Raw genomic sequence first — 22920 nt, forward strand, 5'->3', positions numbered from 1 at the left:
ACTGAGATATGGCTATGCTACTGAGATATGGCTGTTAAGGCAGAGAGGAGTGCGCTCAGCAGGAGATGACAGATGACATAGCTATGCTTGATTGAGAAGAAAGGGCAGAAAAGACTCAAGTTTCCTAACTGCATGTGTGTGTGTGTGTGTGTGTGTGTGTGTGTGTGTGTGTGTGTGTGTGTGTGTGTATGCGTGTGCATGTGTGAGCACATGCGCATCAGTAATGAGGTTTGAATTCCAGGCTTGGGTATTATCCCTTAGCAATTGAGCCACACCTCTACTTCTAGCTTTTTTGTGGTCAATTGGAGATAAGAGTCTCAGGAACTTTCTAGCCTGGACTGCTTTTAAACTGTAATCTCAGACTCCTGAGTAGCTAGGATTACAGGCGTTAGCCACTGGCCCCTAGCTTCCTAACTGTATCTTAAATGCTTACACTAGACATAGGAACTGCTGAAGTCACATTTCCATTCCTAATTTAAAAAGAATTTCTTCATGTTATGATATAACTTCTTGCATTTTTCCAATTTAAATAAAACTATAGCTAATGTATCTCTCAGTTAAAATCTCAAACAAAATGTGCCCACTTTATTGAAGTTGTGTCTGCTCTGTTTCCTGGTTTCTGATACAGAGAACAATGTGCCAACAGTATGGTCCACTGGTATCTGTCAGGAAACAGGAGAGTCCAAACCCTGAGATCCAGCAAACAAAAGCCATTGGAATCTCATCCATAGTGTTTCTAGACTGTGGCCCCCAGCATGCTACTTATTCTTACTTAATCTCTAAACCCGCTGCTTCATCTAGAAAATGGGATTGTAATATCTATCACCTTACATAGTGGGATTAAATATAACAAATAATAGCACAGTGCTTGGCACAAAGGGCTCCAAGGATGCTAATTACCTTTTTCTCTTTATCTGGCACAAGTAAATGTATCAAGATTCCCTAGTGTTGTAAAGATCCTCATGTAATGCGGAGGGAATGGATTCTGAAGTGAAAAATTAAGAAAAGGAAAAAAAAAAAAAAAGAAGAGAGATGGTCTCCTGTACTAGCTCTAAAACATGGAAGAGAATAAATTTTCTCTTTTGCTCCTTCAAGCAATTAATTAACAAAACAGAAAAGAATAAGTGCTGTGACAATGTCTGCTTGCAAGGTTAAAAGTGGGGTCCAGAGTAGGGCATGGGAGGTCTGAGGGGTGAGCAGAGTTAGTCATTTGACTGAAATGCACTAAATAAATTATAATGCAATCAGAAGGACTGGCCTCCCTGAGTGAATCACTTTGAACCAGGCAAAAATAGCCAACAGAAACCAGCCCTTACAAAAGAAGAAAGAAAAAAAAAGTCGTTTTATTTGATTGAGGCTGATATTGTTTTGATCAGAGTTTGAAATTACTTGCTGGCTAGAGCTGGGTCAGAAAGGCACCCTGTTGCTGATGGACTCACCTGCATTTACAAGGTGTGACTTTTAAACATAAGTAGATCTATTCTCAAACTTCTCTTCCTCCCACCTCTCCCCCTACAGCTAAAACAACTAAGTCTTTCAATGGAAATGTCATTCTGCATATCCGCTGGGCTAGATACATTGGTTTCATTTACCTTTGGTCTCCTTCCTTCCTCCCCAAATCTCAACACCAAGTCAAAACCAGTTCATCCAGTTCCTATTTCATATTATTTCTCAGCTTTGTTATTTTCTTTCCATTCCATTCCTGTGACAGCACCTGTAATTTCTGGGTGACATTTACTTCCTAACTGGCCCCCAGCATCAGTGTCTACTCTTCATCACTGCCTCCTTCTGTTTCAGTTTGCTCTTTATAGAATCCCTTTACACAAATCACTAGTTGTCAATTATTCATTTAGTTCAAGGACTAAATTGTCTATCAGTTTGTGTTTAGTTCCTTTTCTAAGAATTCAAAAAGTCCTCCATCTTCTAGTCTCATTCTATCTTTCACTACTTCTGGTCAAGACAGTGATGGACTTAAAGACTCATTTTGCTTGCAGTTGGAGTTCTGGCATAAAAAGGGGCAAAATAGCTGGGTACCTGAAATCCTAGCTCACCCCAGTAATCCTATCTACTCACAAGGTTCAGATCTGAGGATCACTGTTCAAGCTAGGCTGGACAGGAAAATTCTTGAGACTCTAATATCAAATTAACTAACAAAAAAGCCAGAAGTGGAGCTATAGCTCAAATACTTGAGCAAAAGACAAAAAACAAAAAACAATCAAACAACAACAAAAAAACACTAAGAGACAGTGCCCAGGCCCTGAATTCAAGCATCAGTATCAGCACACACACACACACACACACACACACACACACACACACACACACACACACACACACACACTCAAAAGTGGTAAGTGGGAATGACATTGATACTCGGCTATAGATTTTCTGGTTATGACTTACCACTTACTGGCAGACTTAGTAACACACTCAACACACACTAAGTCTAGATAATTTTTAAACCAGTGGGAAACTATTCATGATGTGTCTACATAGCAACATAGATTTGGAGCAAGAACTGGTTTATGATGAGAATTCATGAACCTAACGATGGAGCCCCTGGGATATCTCATGAGCTAGTAGAAAGGGGAAGGGAACATGTGTGACATCACTGTGGTCATGTTCTACAAGCGACTAGGCCACAAGGAGGAAAAGAAGGGGACGTTCCTCACCAACACTGTTCTGGGTCTAGGGAAGTAAGAGCTATGAAAGTGGACTGGCTAACCACCTGCAATCAGTCTCCCGCTAGAAGTAGCTCACTGCACAAATCTTTTCTAGTTACAGAAATGTAATTCCTCCCACCTTCTGTCTGACCAGCAGAAAGACTTTGGTGAAGCAACATCTTTGAGGGAGAAGCCATACTAACTGAGAGATTGTGATTGTCAAGAAGAAAAAGCATGGTTGGAATAAAACAGAAGCAGAGCTCTAGATTTAGGCAGACACATTTAAAAAGGGGGTAGATTTTGTTCTGTTTTATGATGGCTTTGATTGTGTGAGCAATCAGAGATTTGAGTTCTCCAAACGGTCTCACACATTTAAAACACTCCAGTAGCAAAGAAAAAGAAATGGTCTTTTAAAAATGTGTCCAAGGGGCTAGTCCATGGGTTCATTTAGAAACAAAAACAAAAAACAAAAAGCAAAAACGAACAGCTAAGTACTAGATAGGAAGACAGCATAAACTTTGGCATGAAAATTATTTAATAAAATAGTTTAAAGTGCCCAGGCCCAGAGTTCAAGCTCCAGGACTGGCACCAAAAAAAAAAGTTTAAATGGTTTGAAATCATTAGATGACAAACACTATTGTGGGTTAAGTAAAAAAAAGTAGGAAGAGTTTCAGACTGATTACGTTTGGAGCAGGGAGAGCAAAGAGTGGCTTTGTCTGATCTTGACAATGAAGAGAATGGAGAGAGTTATAGTGGAAATGATAGAGTCACTTTTACTGCTCTTTGAAAAATTGTAGAGAACAATGAAAAGCCAATGGCTAGAAATGAGCAAATCTGTTGTTAATTTTACCATCATGAAATATAAGAAGGTAGATTGTACAAGCAATAAACACTGTGGACACGATAGTCATCCTACCCAATAATTCAAATCATACTTGTACCTTATTTTAAAATAGAAATCAACATGTAATTTGATCACCCAAACATAGGCCACAACTAACAATTTACTGTTAAATTCTTTTTAGAATTTTCCTATAGGTGATATTTGATAGACAGATAGAAAGACAGATTGATAGATGGTAGATGATAGATAGACAGACAAATAAATAGATACCATTGTTGGGTATTATTAAACATTCTTCTAGGCGGGGCACAGGTGGTTCATGTCTGTAATTCTAGTCACTCCGGAGGCTGGGATCTGCATCTTGAGGTTCAAAGCCAGCCCAGGAAAAATTCTCAACAATTAGCAACCAAGAAGCCAGAAGTGGAACTGTGGCTCAGGTGGTAGAGTGCTAGCCTTGAGCAAAAAAGGCAAGACCCTGAGTTCAAGCCTCAGCGTGTTATCACACACACACACACACACACACACACACACACACACACACACACACACACACACACACACACACACACACACACACACACACCCCTGTGTAGTTTTCTATGGCTACACAGTGTTATATAAATAATTCATAAATTTTTTCCATTCCCATTTTCTTGGCATTTCGATTTTAATTTTTGTACATTACTTTTAAGGATGTCTATGATAAACAACACTGTTGTTTCTCTCTCTCTCTCTCTCTCTCTCTCTCTCTCTCTCTCTCTCTCTCTCTCTCTCTCTCTCTCTCTCTCTCTCTCTCTCTCTCTCTCTCTCTCTCTCTCTCTCTCGGTCGGTTGTAAGGCTTGAACTCTGGGCCTGGGCACTGTTTCTGAGTTCTTCAGATCAAGGCTAGTGCTCTACCACTTGAGCCACAGCACCACTTCTGGTTTTCTGGTGGTTAATTGGAGATAAAAGTCTCACAGATTTTTCTGCCCAGGCTTGCTTTGAATCGTGATCCTCAGAGCCCAGCCTCCTGAGTAGCTGTGATTACAGGTGTGAGCTATTGGTGCCTGGCTTTGTTGTTTATTTCTAAAGCTCATTTGTAACGGTTAGAAACTGTAGCCTTTACTCTTTTTGCTTTGAGGAAATAGCTGAGGTTCTATTTGTAACCTTATACATAATTTGTAAATGTTCTTTGAACCCTGGAAAATACATTTCATTCTCTGTATTTGGGGTGTTATGCAGCACAGATTCTTTTTCAGTAGTATTAAATATATTACTTGATTCCTGTATTTACATACCTGTTGACTGTTTACTTGGTTAGATGAAATCCTGGAAATGGCATTTTAAAATCTTCTGCCATGCTGTGTTTCTGTCAGTTTGGGGTGTACTATTAATTGGTACATCCATTTCCATAAGAGTTATATCTTCTTTGTGACTTAGGCTCTTCATTTATATAAACTAGCCCTTAGTACCTTACTTAATTCTATTTGTCTTGAATTTCACTGTCAATTATTTCTGCTTTAGTTTTGTTACATTTTCCCACTCTACCTTTGCATTTTACTTTCAGTTTTTGTACTTTATTTTATTCTGTGCACGTACCAGGGCTTGAACTCAAAGCCTGGTTCTCCTGCTTGTCTTGTTTGCTCATCATGCTATCATTTGAGCCACACTTTTAGTCCAGCATTTTTGCTAGCTGACTGGAAATGGAGTCTTTTGGGCTTTTCCGCTCAGGCTGATTTTGAACCCCAATCATCAGACCTCAGTTTCTTGAGAAACTGACTGTGGTCAGTGCCCAGTACATTGTTTTGTTTTAAGGGTGTCTATGATAAACAAACAATATGTGGCTGCATTTTAGATTTTGATTCAATACGAAGATCATTAGAATTCATTTATGCTAAATGTTGTGTTGGGTGTCATCATTTTTCTGTGTATTATTTTTAAGTATTACTTCCTTGCTGTCTCCTTTATTTTCTTTTGCCAGTTTTGGGGCTTGAGCTCAAGGCCTGGGCTATTGTTCCTCAGGCTCTTTGTGCTCAAGGCTAGCACTGTACCACTTGAGCCACAGTAACATTTCTGGCTTTTCTGCCTAAGCTGGCTTTGAACTGTGATCCACAGATCTCAGCATCCTGAGTAGCTAGGATTACAGGCGCAAGTAACTGGCACCTACCTCTTTTATTTTTTTCAAAGCATATTTAGTTTGTTTTCTTAGATCCCTTGATTTGGAAAATGAATTACAGAAAAGAGAAATTCTAAGACTATTATTGTCTAAATTTAAGTGTCAAGAATGAAATGACTTTACCATAATTGAACCAGGGAATTAAGACCATTTTATTTTCATTGCTCCATCCCTCTCTACTGACACAGGCTACAACAGCCTTTCCAGGCTTTTGATTTGTTAGTTTTGTTTTTTACAGGCACTGGTGGCTCACTCCTGTCATCCTAGATGCTCAGAAAAATTAGTTTGAGGCCAGTCTAGGCAAAAAAGGTCATGAGACCTCTTTTCATTCCATAGCTAGTCACAATTGTATATGTGCCTATCATCCTAGCTTTGTAAGAGGCCAAAATCAGGACAAAAGTTCACAAGATTTTGTGAAGTCTTCTCTCAACAGAAAGAAGCTATTTTTGTTGAGAAAACAAGCTTGGTATAGTGGCATATGTCTGGTATCTCAGTTATAACAGGAGCCTAAAATAGGTGGATTATTGTCTAGGTGCTTGGCTGGGTGGGAAGTGAAACCCTTTCTCAAAATAGTGAGAACAATAAGGCCTGGAGGTGTGTGGCTCAGTAACAGGGCATCTTCTTAGCAAGGATGGATCTCTGAGTTCAAGCCTTGTTACTGCATCATCTATCTATCTATCTATCTATCTATCTATCTATCTATCTATCTATCTATCTATCTATCTATCTATCTATCTATCTATCTATCTATTTATCTATCTACCTATCTAAAATTTTAGAGGTTGGGGATATAGCTCAGTGCAAGTACAAAGCCCTGGGTCTGATGCTCAGCACTGAGTACTTGCTTATTAATTCTAGCTAGTGGATTTAAATTAGGCAATTATATCGTGGTTTCCTTACCATCCTTCCATGTTTCATTCACCTCTTAACTACTTTGCTTCATTTCCATTACAGACTGTTCTTGTTTTTGTCTTGCCCCCTTAGGAAGATTCCAGATTCTTAAGAAGTCTAGCTGGAGGAGTCATGTTCATGCTACCTGTATTCTTTTCTGTCATTGCTTTTCCTCAGTTCCTATGTTGTACTCCTTACTCATTCATAAAGGAAGGTGTGTTCTATAGGCTTGGTGCTTGTTGGAAAAAGTCTACAGGTGTGCCCTCACTGAATATTAACTCAAGAGGAGTGAATGGATAGGGTCTTATCCAAGACCTATACTGAGTTTTAAGAATGTATTATCCTGGAATAATTATGCTTCCATTTTATTTTCCTTTTCTATTTTTCAGAACAGATCATGATTTTTCTTATGATGGGATCAAAATATCTCAATATTTTGTAAGGGGTGTCTACTACCTCTACTACCTCAGCCACATCTCCTCTTTTGACTTTTTTGATAGTTTTAGTGGAGATAAGAGTGTCACAGGCTTTCCTGCCTGGGCTGGCTTCAAACAGCAATCCTTAGATCTCAGCCTCCTGAGCAGTTTAGATTACAGATGTGCGCCACTGGTGCCTAATCACCATTTTTTTTTTTGTTTGATCTTGAATTCAGGGCCTGACCACTATCCCTTAGTGTTTTTGCTCAAGGCTACCACTTGAGCCATAGCTCTACTTCAGGCTTTTTGCTTGTTAGTTGGAGATAAGAGTCTCATGTACTTTTCTGGTCCAGCTGGCTTTGAACTACCATTTTCAGATTTCAGCTTCCTGAGTAGCTAAGATTACAGGTGGGAACCACCTGTAAAACTGGGTACCCCAGTTTTTCCACAGCATTTAATAGTTATATATACTCTTTTTTAAAAAGTAAAGTCTCATATGTGTCTATTCTTTCAAGCTGCTTATATCCTTAAAATTCTTTAAATATTTATTTATCTTGTCACTCAATTTATTCAACATGGATTGAAGTATGCCAAAGTCTTCCTCTTCAATTGTGTTTTGACAGTGTTCTTCTATGTATTTTAATTATTCAGAATAAAATAATCATTAATGATACGTCTTCTATTTATATCTTTAGCCATATTTAATGTTTTCTGTATTACATTCTACTTTCATGTTAATATTCCCCTTCTTTCTTTTGATGTGTTTTCTTGGTGAATCTATGCCTTTCCCATGTCCTCTGTCCCATTTTTGTGTAAAATAACATATATTTAGAATTTTTTCTGCTGGATCTATAGCTCTTTGTCTTTTAATAGAAATGATTAAGCCCTCACACTTAGTGTGATAGCTAATATGTTTGCCCTCACTTCTATCATCTTATTTTAAACGTTCTATTTTTATATTTCCTTGCTCTTTCCTTCCCTTGTAATGCTTAGTTATAATGGTCCAAGTCCTCCTCCTACTTTTGAAGTTAAACATGGCACTTTGAGTTTCATACACATCTGTTCTCCTTGTTTAAAATGTACTCATACTAACATTTCTCCATGTCAACAATAAAAAATTATTACATCCTTCCCTAGAACAATATGAGAAACTTATTAGGTCTACTATTTTTTTTGGGTCCGGTCATGGGGCCTGAACTCTGGGCCTGGGCGCTGTCCCTCAGCTCTTCAGCTCAAGACTAGCACTCTACCACTTGAGCCACAGCACCACTTCCGGCTTTTTTCTTATGTGGTGCTGAGGAATTGAACCCAGGGCCTTGAGCATGCAAGGCAAGTACTCTACCACTGAGCCACGTTCCCAGCCCCTAGGTCTACTATTTTTTTGAGTAACCTGGATGTTTAACATTGATTTTAACTGGTACATAAAACATAAAATGGTATACATTAATGAGATGCTATGTAATGTTTCAATATACATATATATATATATATACATATATACACATTGTACAATGTTTCATCAGGTAAAATACTTATTTCAAGTATTTATCATTTCTTTCTAGTCAAAGTCTTCAAAATTGTTTCTTTTAGCCTTTATGAACAGTACATGATTTTCATAAATATATATTTTAATCTATATGCACCTTACTGAACAAGAGAGCACATTAGAAGTTCTTACTCTTGTCTAATTATAACTTAGTAACCATTAATCAACCTTTCCCACACTTTCTTCCCTCCTCTCCCCAATCTATGGTCACCACTTGTACTCTGTGTGTGTGCATGTGTGTGCATGTGTGTGTGTGTGTGTGTGCATGCACATACACACTGGGGCTTGAACTCAGGTCCTTGAGCTCTTGCTCAGCTTTTTCCATCCACAGCTTGTGCTCTATCTGAGGCACAACCTTCCTTCTGTCTTTTTTGCTGGTTAATTGGAGATAAAGAGTTTCATCGATATCTCGGACCAGGCTTGCTTCCAACTGTCATCTTCAGACCTCAGCCTCTCGAGCAGCAAGGATTACAGGTATGACCCACCCTACCCAGTTAACCACTTGTACTTGGATGCCTATGAGATCACCTGTTTTACGTTCCACAGCTGAGTGAGATCATGGGGGTACTTTTCTTTCTGTGCCTGGCTTCTTCTGTCTGTTACAATGATCTCCAGTGCCATCAATATCCACGTAGTTACAAATAACAGAATTTAAACTAAGGTTTTAGAATCAGGCTATTATAGCTAAATTTATTGTATATCTTCTTAAGAATAATTTTGACAGTTGCATTGTTTTATGATTAGGTTAGTAACATGCAAATATTAAATCTATATTTGTGTTGTTCCACTATTCATCTTATTTATTTATTTATTTATCCGTCATGGGGCTTGAACTCTGGGCCTGGGCGCTGTCCCTCAGCTCTTCAGCTTAAGGCTAGCGCTCTACCACTTGAGCCACAGTGCCACTTCTGGTCATCTGGTGGTTCATTGGAGATAAAAGTTTCACGGCTTTTCCTGCCAGGGCTGGCTTTGAACCACAATCCTCAGATTTCAGCCTCCTGAGTAGCCAGGATTATAAGCGTGAGCCACCAGCATCCAGCAATCATGTATATTTATTTATTTCTATTTTTAATTTTTTTGAGTATGTATTCATGGCTGGCTTGAGCTCACTATATTGACTGGGAAAATCTCATACTTGTCATCCTTCTGTTCCTGCTTTCCCATGCTGGCTAATAACTTTCCTCCCTTCTCCTCTCCTTTGATTTAGTTTTGTGTGTCTATGTGTGATACTGGGGATTGAACCCTGAGCCTCACACATGCTAGGCAAGCTTTACCACTGGAGGCATACCCCTAATCATTAAAAAAAATGTTTTTGAGGTAGGGTCTTTACTAGCTTTTTCAGAGATTGGCCTCAAATCTGAGATCCTTCTGCCTCTGCTTCCAAGTAGCTGGGATTTTTGTTGTGACTACCACATGCAGCTGTTTATCTCATACTGTATTTTGAGTTTTGCATGCCCATTTATTTCCCCATTGACCATAATATTTGAATAAACACCTTTTTTTCAGCACAAAATTTCAGTTTTAGTTTAGTTTCTAGGTACTGTTTTTCTTCACATATTCCCAAATACAGAATTCCAGATAATAATCTTATTATATTAAAATTTTATAGCAATATCTCAACTTCCTGACACTTAGCCATACAGAATGCCTGACATTTGCTTATTTTTCTTTGAAAACAAAGGTGATATTTTTCTGATATCATACCAATATTTTTTATTCTTTTTTTTTGGTCAGCCATGGGTCTTGAAATCTGGGCCTGGGTACTGTCCCTGAGCACTTCAGCTCAAGGCGCATGATCTTCCACTTGAGCCACAGTGTCACTTCCTTTTAATTCTTATAATTAAGAACTTTCACTAAAAAATACTTAAAATTTACTCTGTTACCCCATGAACTATTTGAAACTAAAATGAAGGAAATGTTTCTATACTTCTATACTTAAAAAAAAACAACTTGCCTTCTATTTCCTTTTTCTTTCCTGAACAATTTCATATTTCTATATTTCATATATTGATTGCAGAATGTTTTGATCACTGGGCACCGGTGGCTCACGCCTGTAATCCTAGCTACTCAGGAGTCTGAGATCTGAGCATTGCAGTTCAAAGTCAGCCCAGGCAGGAAAGTCTATGAGACTCTCATCTCTAATAAACCACTAGTGAACCGGAAGTGGCGCTATGGTTCAAGCGGTAGAGCACTTGCCTTCAGCTGAAGAGCTGAGGGATGGCGCCCAGGCCCACAACCAACAACAATAAAAAAAAATTATAAAAGAATATGTTTTGATCACTATCCCATTTCTTCGTGTGTTTTTTTGTCCATACTGCACGGATTTATACCTGTTTATAATTTCCTAGATTGTTTCAGTGTTCCTCCTTCCATTGCAAAATTTTAATTCTGCAAAATGGCTCATCTATCCAACTACATCTCTATCAGGATCTCTCACTGACGCCTCAAATTTAATGTGCCCTGATGTGAGCCCATTATATCTAACCCCACTCTGTTTCTGTTCCTTGATTTTCTTGGTGGATAAAATCACCATTCTCTTTCTCTCTTGCTGGCAGCCAGTGGCTCACTCTTGTAATTCTACCTATTCAGGAGGCTGAGATTTGAGGATTGCAGTTTGAAGCCAGCCCAGGCAGACAAATCCAAGAGACTCGTCTCCAACTGACTAGCAAAAAGCTGGAAACGGAGGTGGGCTCAAGTGGTAGAGCACTGCTTTGAGCAAAAAAATCAGGTGTGTGAGGCCCTGAGTTCAATGCCAAGTATTAGCACCAAAGGGGAAAAAAAAACTCATTGGTCTCCTAGGTTCACAAAGCAGGAGCCTGGAGGCTACTGTTCATTCCTCTGCCCTGTTCACTCTCTTTACATCCTTAGTTACAAGTTCTCTCCTGTTCTGTTTCACCCTCCATTCGTACTACCAATTATTCAACCTTAATATTACTTGAACCCTGTCCCAATCCAAAAAAGTCCCCTGGGCATGTCTGCTTCCTGTCTTCTCTCCTCCCAACAGCAGAGCTAAGAGATTGCTCTAGTGCTAAAACCTGACTCTAATGAGTCTCCATTCTGCTGTCTCAAGAAACAACAACAGAAACTACACTCTTTAATATGACAGACAAGGCCCTCCTTGGACCAGCTTCTGTCCACATTTCCATGGTCTTCTCCCATCACTTCCCGACCCACAAGAAACTGTAGACAAGAAGAAATTGCTCCAAGCCTTTGCTTATACAGTTCCCCCCCTAGAATGTAGACTTGCTTTCCTGCCTTTCACTTCTGGTTCAAGTTCAACTGCAGGGAGTACTACTTGACCTCCTTGGTCCAGTAACTTCCCAGGTTGGAAAAGGACTCACCTTTGACTCTCATCTAAAGATAATGCTGCCTCAGATCGTTTTTCTGGATTTGTTCTATCCAGTTGCTGGAAACTCATTTGGTCCTTCCCAGAAATGAGTCCTAAGCCTAGCACAGAGAGGGCATTCAACATGTATTCACTTATTTAATACTGGCTTCCTGGTTGAGTGAGTCTCCAAGAAGGGCATTGATTTAAATGGCAGTGGAAATAGGACCTTCTCTAGCTGTAGTAACATACAGTGACAGGCTTCCTAGTAGCTGAGAAAGATCACTTTGTCATCAGCCAAAGCCTGCTGGGCATGCTGGCATGGACAAAGAGAAGAGACTGAACTTCTACCAGTGGGCGTCCTGGGGTCAGGTTCCATCTTCGTTGATGAGGTGGAGGATGGCAGAGGAGGAGGAGGCAAATATGAACGCTCACTTTGTGTGGCTCTCTAGGATTCTGGAAAGAGCAACTCTGGCCCTCTGGGGGATGAAGAAAGATTTCTCTAGCTAATCTACTTTAACTGGAGGTGGGATACTGAGGCAGCTGGTGTGTACTGTGGATTGTGGCCCTCCCAAAAAGGGTATAGAAATGCAGAGGGGAATGAAAACCCTATTTAGACCAAAACAGTTTAAGCATTTCAGTATCTAAATATCAAAGATTTCCTGCTGATCTCTTTGTGTGTGTGTGTGTGTGTGTGTGTGTGTGTGTGTGTGTGTGTGTGTGTGTGTGTGTGTGTGTGTGTGTGTGTGTGTGTGTGTGTGTGTGTGTATGTGTTGATACTGAAGCTTGAATTTAGGGCTTGAGTATTGTCCTTGAGCTTTTTTTTGCTCAAGGATATAGCCCTACCACTTGAGTCACAGTTTTACTTCCAGCTTTTTTTTTTTTTTTTGTCGGTCATGGGGCTTGAACTCTGGGCCTGAGCACTGTCCCTCAGTTCTTCAGCTCAAGGCTAGCACTCTATCACTTGAGCTACAGCGCCAATTCCGGTTTTCTGGTGGTTTATTGGAGATAAGAATCTCATGGACTTTCCTGCCTGGGCTGGCTTTGAGCTACGATCCTTAGATCTCAGCCTCCTGAGTAGCTAGGATTACAGGCATGAGCCACTGGCAACTTCCAGCTTTTTAATGACTAATTGGAGATTAGAGTTTCATAGACTTTTCTGCCCACTCTGGCTTCCAACTGTGATCTATGGATCTCAGACTCCTGACTACTCAGGATTACAGGCATGAGCCACTGGTGCCTGGCTCCTACTGTCCTTTTATATCCTTAATCCTTACCTTGTCTGGAATCTTAGAGCAAAAAACCACCACACCCATCACCATCATTATCACTATTATGGCTTGGAAATTGCATACCAGAGCAGCCATCAGGAAAGTGAAAATTCAGCTGTGTAGACAATGCTGCTTATGCCTTAAAAGAGAAGATTCTCCCTCCATTGCCCATGCAGACCAGAGTGAAGGGCAAAATCTCTAAGATTTTTGGGGGGCAGGCAAGTCTAGGGTTATCAGCTGCTGGTAGCCACGGAATATTTGTCTATCATTCCTTTTTCTTGTCATAGGCAAGTTGTCTCAGACTCCTTTGGTGAAATGAGGCTGGTGACAATGTATTGTCTGCCTCATGTGCTTGTGATTGGAATCAAGAGAGATCACAGATGTAAATGCATTGTTTTCTAAAAATGGCACACATGTAAAGGAAGTTTATCTTTTCAACAATAACAAAAAGCATTTCTTTTACTTGAACTTTTTCTTTCTATGCTTGTCTTGCTTCAGAGTTCTTTCTGTGGCTCCATTTCCTACTTGGGTCATTAGATTCTTTGAGCTCTTTCTTCTCCCTTCCAGATTACCAAGAATAAGAAATTGATATTTTTGCATGAAACAAAGGTCGAAGCTTCTTCAGAAATGAAAGTTTGAAGGGATGTTTGGCTGGGAGCATGACTCAGAACTCAGAGAAAGGCCCTGAGTTCAAACCCTAGGACCACCAAAAAGAATATTAAAAATCTGAAAAGATTTAGATTCTGGAAAAAGCACTGATGGAAGAATAGAAAGATCTGGGTTCCTAACTCTTCTGTGTATTCTAGACAAGGCTCACTCCTTTAGAATGAAGGGGTTCTGCCCTTGTTTTTTGCGGGGAGGCAGTGGGGTACAGGTTATCGAGCTGTTGCCCAGACTGGCCTCAAACTCGCCATCCTCCTGCCTCATTTGGGATGACAGATGCATGCTTCTGAGCTTGGCACAGTTGCCTTGTTTTTCAAGATGAAGTTCTAGAGCCAGATGCTCTCTTGGCTCTTTCCCTGATCACTATTTCTATGATGTTAGAAAATCTTAGCTGCACCCCCGAGGCACATCTCTTATCCCAACTGAATATAAGATGTTTCTCAGGGTGCCCAAGCAACAAATGCAATGGGAATAACTAAACCATAATATTTACCCTGTCTGGAATCATAAAGCAAGAAAGCCAGCATCACCCTCACCACCGCAATTGCCACTATCATCACAACTATTCCTACCATTATTAACATCACCACCATTATCACTAGCACCACCACTATTACTACCATCACCACCACCATCACCATTATCATAATTGCTACTATTGCATCACCATCACCACCATCACCAACACTGTCATGATCACTGTCACCATCACTACTGTTACCACCATCGCTATTATCATAACCATCCATCACCAACACTGATTGCCACTATAGTTACCACCATTGTTACCTTCATCTTTGCGGCAAATGCATGTCAAGTTTTTTTTGTTTTTTTTTTTTTTGCGGGGGAGGGGGTCTGGTCGTGGGGCCTGAACTCTGGGCCTGGGCGCTGTCCCTCAGCTCTTCAGCTCAAGGCTAGTGCTCTACCACTTGAGCCACAGCGCCACTTCCGGCTTTTTTCTTTTTCTGCTTCTGTGGTGCTGAGGAATCGAACCCAGGACCTTATGCATGCAAGGCAAGCACTCATGCTCAATGAGCTTTTTTTAAAAATGAAGTAGTGATCTCTAGGAACCAGTACGGATTCACTGAAAGTACTTACTATCAGACCAATAGAACTGCTTCTTTGACAAGGTTATTGGCCAGAAGATCAAGTAACAGAAAATCTGAGACCTCTGAGAAGATTCTTCTAATTATCTTTTTAAAAAAGATAAATAATGGACTAAATAATACTATAATACTATAATTAGTTGAATAAATAATACTATAATAAGTTGAATAAATTTCATAAAAAGGGGCTACTTAGTTGTTGAATTGATTATTAGTATTAATATACCTTCATGGTACATATAATGAAATGCCTCAGAATAGTTTTTATTGATCATTTAGGTAGCACCATGCTCATGTGATCTGGAGATGGGCGGAAACTAGCTGGAGAGGACAGTAGAAACACCAGATAACAGTGTAGTTAGAAGGATCTGGACAAGCTGGCAAAGGAGACTAAAAGACAAAATAAGGAATAAATACAAAGGCTCAGTATTTGTGTCCTAGGTATCTTTTGTAGAAGCACAGGTTGCTTGTATGAAAGGGAAAGCTAAGTTTAAAAGAGGGCTGGATTATTTCACTTGATAATAGGTTCAGTGGTATAGATTCTTAATTAGAATTTAGAGGGCTTAGAAACAGGAAATGTAGGATGAAAGAACTGATCATCTAATTTTTCTTGGTTGCCAATTAGGCCTCCTTTGAAAGCTTTCATTTTATTCTTTAAAAATAAAAAAATAGAGAAAACTGGGACAAAGTGATAATGACAGTAGGGCACTGTAGCAAGTGGTCAGTGGTCAGGGTGAGTCAATAGAAGGGGCTCTGGCCAAGCCAGTATTCCTCTTGGGAACTGCTGCCAGGACTCCCCACAGTGAAACACAAAGAGTGATAGCTAGCTGCTCTTTAAGGGTTTAGTCCTCTGGTCAGACCACATTATGAGTGGGTTCCTTACACTCTGTCAACCCCATTCAGAGACAAGTCCTCAGGAGCTTTTCAGTATAATCAAAACTCTCGAAATGTTGTTTCCGTTCCTGATCAAAACCAACTATTTCCCTAAGATGACCTTGAAAAGTACCCTTTTTCTGACTTCCTGGAAAGCCAAGACAGTGGCAATTTATGATAACATCACCATGTGTGCTAATTACTAATGGAATTAAAGCAAAAGACCTTGGAGAATAGGCTTAAAGTTGTATCCCATCTTGCAAACACAGACAAGTTTCTTGGCATAAAATGGGGGTTAGTATCAGGTTTGTAGTGGAATATTAAGTGAGACAAATAATATCCAAATATAATCCAATATAAGACATGCAGCTGTGTACCTGATAAGTGTCACAATAAATATTACTGACATTCACTATCATTATCTCTCTTTTCTTTCTCCTCTCATCCTTGGGGCCAGGAACTGTGCAGGATTTGGCAGAAAACAACATAGACATAGAAAGACTCTTCCTTGTACCAGATTTGCACTCTAATCAACATGGTTCAATTGAACTTTTTGCAATGACATAGCCTATATACACGTTCTCCAACATGGCAGGTAGAAACCACATGTGGCATTTAAGCATGAGAAATGTGACCATTGTGACTGAAGAAGTAAAATTTTACATGTACTTCATTTTAGCTAATTAAATGAACACACAAAAATACAGTACTTCTCTAGGTAAGTTGCAGGCACATTTCTGAGACTAACCTACCTGAGGAGATTAAAGATACACCGAAAGATAAATGCTACCCAGTACAACACCTGGAAAATTCTTATTTGTTCATTCATTATACTTGTTTACTTGTTAGTCACTTATGCAGTGACACAATCTTAGGTGCTGGGAATATGGGGAAGAATTAGACATGGTCTCTTAGGGACCTAATAGCTTAGTGGGGTGTGTGTGTGTGTGTGTGTGTGTGTGTGTGTGTGTGTGTGTGTGTGTGTGTGTGTGTGCAGAAAAGTGACTTTGCTATACTGAGGTAAGTATCAGTACAGGGGCTGTGGTGCAGCTGAGAGATCTATCCCCAGCAAGCATGGGGGCGGTGGGGGCTTTCCAGAAAGACATATCAAGACTTTAACTGAGTCTTGCCAAAGTAGATCTCAGAATAGAACTTAATTGATATCTATTCTGTGATCCACAACAGATTATATTCCCACATTGTAATCTCAATGCTGGTGACAGAGCTGGTGATAAGGCACACATGAGCAATTTGTTTTCTCCTACAATTGTCCTTTCGTATGTTGGTGGGAGACAGGGGGATGCCATAACGCCTAATATTACAATCTCCCTTCTGTCAGCCACATTTTCTCCCACCTCAGTACGTTTTTGTGACGATGGATACAACCTTAGTTTTTGAATTGTCTTATTGGTAGTTATTAGCCTTGAGTATTTTTGCTTGGTTGGTTAGGCAAACTCTGCTAAGGTGACATCAATTCCTCCTAGGTTTGGTTGTGGACTTCTGATACTTGATATCAGAATTCAAGGATATGGTCAGCATGAGAAGAAGCCATTACTGATGGGTTGATTCTGATGAATCTAGCTCAACTCAGAATGACCCAACCTGAATATGATGATGATGCAAATTCTTATGAATGTGATGAAGTGGGATGCTAAACACATATATGCGTGCACATGTGCAAACATACACCACATATATTGTATACTAAGTGTGGTTTGCTTCAAGTTAATAGATGATATTTAGCCAAAGAATTCTGCTGAGATAAAATCTACTCACAGAGTAGAGTAGTATGTGAACTTCCTTCTCCCACGAGGCCAGGGGATGTTCATGTGGTACAACGTGGTCCTGTGAAGCCCTGGATAACTTGAACTCCTAAGGATGACCTATTTTAACCATGGCAGAGTTGACCTCTGGTGAATTGCTGGAGTCCTATTGCAAAGTAGCTTTTTTTTGTTTTTGTCAGTCGTGGGGCTTGAACTCTGGGCCTGGGTGCTGTCCCTCAGCTCTTGAGCTCATGGCGAGCGCTCTACCACTTGAGCCACAGTGCCACTTCTGGTTCTCTGAGTGGTTTATTGGAGATAAGAGTCTCATGGGCTTTTCATGCCAGGGCTGGCTTTGAACCATCATCCTCAGATCTCAGCCTCCTGAGTAGCTAAGATTACAGGTGTTTCTTATATATTTTCAAGAGTTCTCAATCATGCCCACTGGCCCAGTGATTCTACTTCTAGGAATCTAGCCAAAGGAAGTGACTGGAAAAGTATGCAGTAAAGATTTGGCCCCAGAATTATTTGTAGTTACTAACTTAAGTGACTTAACAGTATAAATAATATCTGGGCAGGAAAATGACGTTCATGAAGGACTTTTGCAACCACACGACTTAAGAAATAAAAGCACAGAAGCAATAGCTACAGAGGCTAAACCGCCACACTCTGAAATCTCATAGCCGGTGTCCGAATCCTGGCTCTGCCACTGACTAGCTGTGTGCCTTGAGCAAGTCATCTGAACTCTGCAATAATCCCAGAAAAAAAAATGGGGTTAATAATAATAACACCTATCTCAGGGGGACTTCTGAGGACTAAATGACAAAATGAATATAAAATGCTTAGCATCATTAAAAGTACATTTATTAGGTTACCTATAAATGTCAGCCCCCTATGGACGGCCCGATTTCAAGGCATAAAAATAGATGGAAAGAAATGTGCTGATGTATGAGCAGTGTGGGGTCTGGGTGGTGTTTCTTTCAGTACTTTTCAACTTCCCAAGTTTCGGGCAATAGATGTGAATTACTCTTTAAACTAAAAGAGTGTATCATGACGTTGTAATGTAACCACAATGAAACAGCACTTCCCTTCCTTCTTCCCCTTTCCCTGGCAAAGGCAGGGGCTGGGGCCAGGCTGTGGCCTGGGCCTCTGGGAATCACAGAGGTGGGGGTGGGGTGGGTTTTGACACCTGTGGAAGTTGTCGTGAGGAGTTGGTTGGGCCTAAGGAAGCTGGAAAGGACCATGATAGAAAATTCTCCCAGCTCTGAGACTCTACTTTTCAAGCTGCTCCGTTATTTATCATTTGCTCCCGGTGTCTTGGTTGATTGGGACCAAACACTACATAAAAATGTAAGAGGAGAAATACATACCTACCGTTTTCCCAACCCCAAACCTCTTCCAGGAAATCAAAATAATGTGTATGATGCTGGACCTAAATGTACAAGCCTTAGGATAACAACAGGAAGTTAGCTTAGCTGCAGCTGCTTTATTTAATGCGTATTTATATTCAAAGTGGACTTGCTGACAAATATAGCCTTTTCTAACATAACAAACAGAGAAATGCCTTCCCACGAGGAGGGACACATCCTTGGAATGAGAAGGGCATGGAGCCTAAAAGCGTGTGTGAATGCGTGTGTGCGCTCACGTTCCTGACCAAACCTTGACCTTTGCGCCCTGTGATCTAATGCCCGTCATTGACAGTGAGCAAGTAATTGGCTCTAAGAGCTGTATTTTGTATGCGGAGAACCCCAGACACCAAAATAACAAAGTCGAAAGTCGCAGCCCCCATCCGGATCAAAGAGGTAGTTTCCCATCCTGTGTCCTGACCATGTCTGGAGGTGACCGCTGTACACCTCCAGATTTATGGTGGCTCTCCCCAGCCCCTTTAATAAAAGCAAAACAAACAGCCCTCCCAGGCTCTCCTTCCCCAGGCGGGGGTCATCGTATGCTAATAACGCCCGAGGAGATACCCGGGTGCCAGCCCGTGTGCCCGCGGGTTCCCGGGGCCCCGCGACACTGCGGCGCAGTCACCAATCATCATGCGCGCTGCAGCAGCAGACCCTCCCGCCGCTGGGGACAACGGGGGAGGGGGTGGGTGTTCCCGCCACCCTAGGGTCCTCAGCCAGATTCGTCTCCACCGGGGAGTGGCTCCTCTCTGCTATCCCGTGCATGCACAGCAGAAGACCGGACACGGAGGAGTCGTCGCAACAGAATCACCTGTAGGGCTTTTGGGAAAACTCCACAGCCCCCTACCCAAATTCTATTCACTGGGCTAGGGGAGGGGGAAAAGAATCTCAGAATATGCCAGGTGAGGTGAACAGGTGGAGCTTTCGAAAGCCCCACAGGTGATTCCAGATGCGCATCTTTCAGGGCCATAAACATGGGGACACATCTGGTGACTTAATCGGGTCAGCTTTATAGAGTCTTTGCCTGACCCTTTCTTTCATTTGCCGAAGTATCTACGCTCTCTTTAAATCCATCAGCCCAGAGGCTTTGGGCTTGGAGTGTCCCAAAGTCTCAGAACCCCACGGGACTGTTGGAGGCTTTGGTGGCCCAACGTGAGGAAAAGCGTCCCTTGCTCCTCGCAGCCCTTGTGCCCCTTGGAGCCCGAGCTGGATGCCACCGAGCCACAATAAACGAGAAGGGAAGCCATCCGGACTAGCTACTTATTTATTTATTTATTTATTTAAAAGCAAACTGCCTGCACCAAGGCCGCTTTTCGCCCGCACCGCTTTGGGGTGTGCATGTGTACGTGGGGTTTTCTCTGATGGGGGGGTCCTAATCGCAGAGGAAGCCGGCGCTCCACCACGCACCCCTCGCCGCGCCTACACCCCTCCAGCGGAGCATCCTCCCCTGCCAGGTTTTGTGGCTTGGGGCACCGTCCGTCCGTCTGTCCGTCTGTCCGTCTAGCTCATCGGCAGCCCCCTTCCCGGCAGCGGGACCAGCTCTGGTTTTGCCCTCGTTTTCCAAGTTGCTGCAACCCACGTTCCCAGAGCCAGAGACCCCTCGGTCGCGCCAGAAGCTGCCTTACCTCTCTCTACGCAACACTTGGCTCCGCGTTTCCCTGGGGGGCACTTCTTCCTCGCCGCGTATTCCCTTACTTGGGAGGAACGAGGAACCGAGAGCCAGAAAGGGGACGGGAGCTGGCGTTTGGGCGTCCTCCCGCCCGCGCAGCCCTCTGTGGGGAGGGGGATGGCAGCCCAGCGCGCGCGGTGCAGATCCAGCAGCCTGCCGGGGTGGGTTGGGGGGAGGGAGGGAGGGTGACAGCTCTGGGGTCTTCTGCCCCGGCCGTGGGGAGAGGGGGGGGGGGGAAATCGAGATCCGCAGCTCCAAAAGCACTTTATCTCTACCGCCTGCCTGCCAGCGACTACGGCACTGCGGTTCTGCACCCTGTCCCTCACAGCCTGGTAAGTCCAGCTGCCACTCTCACTGCGGAGCCCTGCCCCCGGGCGCTGAGCCCGCCCCTGCCACACACCCGCGCGCGCGCGCATAAACACACACACACATGCACACACGTGAGCGCGCGCGAACAGACCCGCACACGCATGAAGGCGCATCTGTTCCGTGGGAAACGATGCCCTTTGGATGCCGGTCATTAGCAATAAGGCTCCTTACCGGCAGGGCTTTGGTTTGAGAGGAGGAGTTAAAATGTTGAAGAGGATGTAGCCCTGGTAGGTGCCAAAAGCCAGCTGACGTGGCCATGGAGGACGGCTGTTTAACGAATACATTCTCCACGGGGTATTTACTTTTCTCAACCTAGATATAGGGGTCTAGACTACCTAAATATCTCAACCAAATCAGAGAGGGGAAAAAATCAATATTTATTTTAAAAGATCAACAAGTTATATTGCCCAGGAACTTAGGCTCATTAGTATCTGAATCATTAAGGACATCTTGGACAACCCCGACCCCAGTAGCAGTAAATTGGTGGCTGTTCCTTCATGCTATGTGGGTAAGGACACACACAGCCAGCCAGAGCCGGGCTTTGATGAATGGATGAAGTCTCAGGACTGACTGAGAATTATAAATTCCCTCCTTTGTTTTTAGATGACCTTGAACAGTTTTCCTTCCATTAAAAAAAAAAAGTTAGAAAAGCACAGAATGGAGCTGGGAATGAGAGGTTAGAAGAGAGGCAACAGCACTGGCCAAGGCACCGGGACTCATGGCTTCTTCTCTTTCCATGACGTGCATGCCTGGGGGTCATGGTGGTAGGGATGCTATTTCAGGCACGTCACACCAGCAGGATGACTTCTGTCCATTTCACACCACATTTAGAGTCACCAGGAGTTTAGACTCTCATCTGTAAAATATGTAGCATTTACCAGTTTCCACAGCTGAAAATTCTTTTCCGCCAGTGGGCAACAAAGGTCCCTGAGCCAGGACTGCAGCCAAGAAAAGCTTTCTGTAGAATGCAGAGTGTGGAGGCTCTGAGGGGTCCTGGATGTTTGGGCACTTGGAGAAGAGGCTGCAAACAGGAATGTCTAATAGGCCTGAGGCCCTGGTTGTCAGTCTTCATAGTGAGCCATCTGTGAGCAGGCTGATGGGATGGATGAAGAACTGAGGCCCAAGGTTCCCCAAGGTTCCACATGGTAAGTGAAGGAAAAGCTGTACCAGAAGCCTGTAGTTACTTTCCCCTGACTCCAGTTCTGGGCCCTACTTTGCAGGAAAGAGGAATGAAGAGACAGAAAAGGCTTAGACTTGTTCTTATTCTGTAGCGAGTGGAGGTAAACCTGAGCACAGCCTTACTGTATCCATCTCCACTGCAGTCCGCTTCTTCTGAGCAGTATGCTCCATGGAGGGGAAACACCTGTAGACAAACCTCAAGAGAAAGATTCTGCTTCTGCCCATTCCTGGTTCACTTTAAAGGTTAATCTGGCTGAGCACTACAATGAACAGAGGGATGCATGATAGTAAGTACAAGTTGGGACAATGCAAAGTTGTTCTGTTTATTAGAACAGGAAGAGAATGAGTTTGATGGGGCAAATAGGGGAGGCAGACAAAGTCAGAATGTGGAAATTCAACTGGGAATATGTTGGGGAGGAAAATGAGAAAGCCCGGATAGGGATGCTAAGTAAGGATCTGGTGAATGAGAAGGCTTGTAAGAATGGATACATCCTTTGCCATAGGGTAGTACTTGCTCCTAGACAATGACTCATCTGTACAGTTAATATTGCTCAGCAATTTGTAAATGGATTGATTTTCTTGTGGGACATGGAGCAGTGCTAAAGTAAGCATCTGGGTTGATGAAGGGTGAGAACACAGGAGTGTGTGGACATGGGCCTAAATGACAGCTGACTACTGGATTCCTTGCTGGTAACACATAGGAAGAGTTATAGGAGTGGTTAATGCAAGGTGGAAGGTACAGAGGGATGCGGGTAGCAGGAAGCACCAAGAGCAGTTATTCTGC

General features: G+C 42.3%; 1 protein-coding gene across 2 annotated transcripts in view; it reads right to left on the reverse strand.

Moving 5' to 3' along the window:
- Positions 1-20906, reverse strand: part of Dgkg (diacylglycerol kinase gamma) — a 210750-nt gene extending 189844 nt beyond the window's left edge. For both annotated transcript variants that reach the window (XM_070029774.1, XM_070029773.1), the window contains exon 1: positions 20545-20906. The gene's annotated coding sequence lies outside the window, so the exon portion shown is untranslated. The remainder of the gene's footprint in view (positions 1-20544) is intronic.
- Between the last annotated feature and the right edge of the window lie 2014 nt (positions 20907-22920).

The sequence above is a fragment of the Dipodomys merriami genome, unplaced genomic scaffold (genome assembly GCF_024711535.1).
Source record: "Dipodomys merriami isolate MVZ:Mamm:240054 unplaced genomic scaffold, mDipMer1.0.p SCAF_2, whole genome shotgun sequence".
NCBI classification, from domain to species: Eukaryota; Metazoa; Chordata; class Mammalia; order Rodentia; family Heteromyidae; genus Dipodomys; species Dipodomys merriami.